The 2,512-nt window shown below is 42.8% G+C and overlaps 1 non-coding gene across 1 annotated transcript; it reads right to left on the bottom strand.

Moving 5' to 3' along the window:
* Window positions 1–1,356: 1,356 nt before the first annotated feature.
* On the bottom strand, window positions 1,357–1,445 carry trnaq-uug (transfer RNA glutamine (anticodon UUG)). Its single transcript is given in 2 exon segments — window positions 1,357–1,392; window positions 1,409–1,445. It is a non-coding gene; the product is annotated as a tRNA-Gln (tRNA).
* Between the last annotated feature and the right edge of the window lie 1,067 nt (window positions 1,446–2,512).

The following is a 2,512-nucleotide window of genomic DNA, read 5'->3' as shown; positions in this document are numbered from 1 at the left end:
GAATTGAACCCGGGTTGCTGGAGCTGTGAGGCTGCGGTGCTAACCACTGCGCCACTGTGCTGCCCATAATGTGTGATCTCAACAAGGCTCTGTCTAATTGCAGTCAAACTTCTTTATTCATATAAAAACTCTTCACAATGTTGAACGCAACTATTAACTGCCATTCTGCTCTAAGAAGAAGGACCCCAGCTTCACACACCCCAGACCCCTATTCTTTCCACATTAGCTGAATTCCTGCATTTCTGATACCATTCCAGTAAATCTCCTCTGCACCCTCTCTAAGGCCTTGACATTCCTGCTAAAGTGTGGAGCATGGAATTAGACACTATGCTCTAACTGAGGCCTATAACCAGTGAGATTTCTAAAGGTCCAGCGTAAATTCCTTGTCTGTGTCCCGTACTCCCATTTATGGTTTCTGACTCAATGTCGGCTCTGAGCTGTTGAAACTGCCTGAATAAATATTTCCACCCAACAAAGCGCTCGGAATGTGAGAAGGGACAAAGTGAGTGACCAAGTACATCAACTCCAAGGAAAACTCCACCATGTAGTGAAAACACTCGAAACACAACAGCTCTTTTAAGAGCCACAATCGCTCTGAAAAAACTGCACCAACATCTCTCTAGAATTGGTTTATTTCATTGGTTTTAATGCTCAGTAACTCTCTGGAACTCTCTCACTGTCTTTGTGTTTTCTGTTTCAATCTGGTATGGAGATTCTGGGAAGATGAGTTTCACTGCCTGGGAGGATCTTTGTGGTTTTCCTGCAGAAACACAAAACAAAGTCTCTTTTCAGAGTCACCCACCGCCTCATAGGGACAGCAGTGACATGGGAACGGGAGCTGGGGTGTGTTTTATGCCGGAAATATCAGTTAATGATTTATGTTCTGCTCTCGTTATATTCCAATCTCTGAATTGAGCCTTTCCACCACACCAGGGTTATGGGGAGAGTTTTCATCGTTTCTTTTCTAAACGTACAGACGATGTTATAAAGTTGCTGATTTACCCAGATGGCGGATTCTCCCCTCACAGTGAAAAGTAACATCACACCTTCACATCTGCCCATTGTTTTATAATTGAATTATAAGTCAAATGGAATTATTTGTGATGTTATTTCCCCCGAGACGGTGTTTCCTGCAGTGAAACTGATCAGTTTCAGCTCAGTCATTCAGGGACCTGGAATTCCTGCAGGTTGAACCCGCTGGAACCCCAGCCCACTTCTGATTGGTCACCCTCTTCTCATAAAGTCAGTGACAGCACATGAGGAGGCCATTCGCCCCATTGAGTCCATGTCGGGTTTCCAATCTGTTCAGTCCCCGACTCAATCCCCAAATCCCTGCATAATCCCTTTGGGTCAAAATGACCGTGGCAGGACTCGAACCTGCAATCTTCTGATAACATCATAGAATATATCAAAGTCAGACGCCTTATCCATTAGGCCACACAGCCATTAGCTTACATGACTGATTCAATTAGAGAACCTCGAAGCACAAAATACAAAAAATCATTGGTTGAACCTGTCAACCTGGCAGAATATTTGAATTTGTGAAAGCCGCCAATTTCACTGTGGAAAAGAAGTGATCGACTGGAAAAGTACATAAAAATCTATTTTCCCGTAGCGGTTTAAATAAACTTTTAAAACACAATTTTGCTTTTACCGACTCAAATTGCTGGTGCTATTTTATGAACAGCTTTATTTTGCCAATTTTTGTCAACTTCTCATCCGTAACTGACAGTAAAAGACTCCGTTCAGCAATCTTTCACGCGACAAATAACTCAAACTCGGTGTGGAAGTAATAAATTACAGACTATTGGTAATTCCCCTTCACACAGTCTTCAGGGGGACAGTGAGAAGACACTGAAATAGTTGCTTCATCCTTTTAAATGGTTCCCATTCTGTCCTGTTACTGACATGTTGGAATCAGATTTGTATTTAACAAGATATTTCTGTGAAAACAAAATCCTCAACAGACCAGCTGGGAATCTGGGAATCACTGTAGTAAAATTTTGATTGAGAAGACGGGACCGTCTCACCAGCAGCCGGGTTACATTCCCCTCACATCCTTATACAGTGAGCAGCTCTTTCCCTCGAGAAATGGACAGCAGCAGTTGGAAGTTCAGTAAAAGGATCGGTTCATTGAGACAAGTTTCTGACTGACAGGTGGTGCTGAATATTAATACAAGAAGGTCCTGGAATGGGAAACAAGTGTCCAGAGTAGGGTCTGAAATCAGGACAGGGAAATGGCCAGCACTGACACAGATCATTTCATTATTACATTGATATCTGACCGTCTAAAAGGAGAAGCGAGTTAAACACATGATGGTGAAAGGAATGGAAGATGACGCTGGTTGTTCTAGATGAAGAGGGATAGACAGAGGTGTGGGTACAGCAGACTTCAGACAGTAATCAGCCCTTTCAGATACTGTGGGTGGATCTGAAAAGAGCCTTTGGGATAGGGAAAAAAGCTCTTTGTTTAAAAACCCTCAAATAGCTACCTTGTAATTGGTCAGGTTAC

Source organism: Heterodontus francisci, unplaced genomic scaffold (assembly GCF_036365525.1).
Source record: "Heterodontus francisci isolate sHetFra1 unplaced genomic scaffold, sHetFra1.hap1 HAP1_SCAFFOLD_59, whole genome shotgun sequence".
Classification (NCBI taxonomy): Eukaryota; Metazoa; Chordata; class Chondrichthyes; order Heterodontiformes; family Heterodontidae; genus Heterodontus; species Heterodontus francisci.
This window is presented reverse-complemented; position numbering and strand designations above follow the sequence as displayed.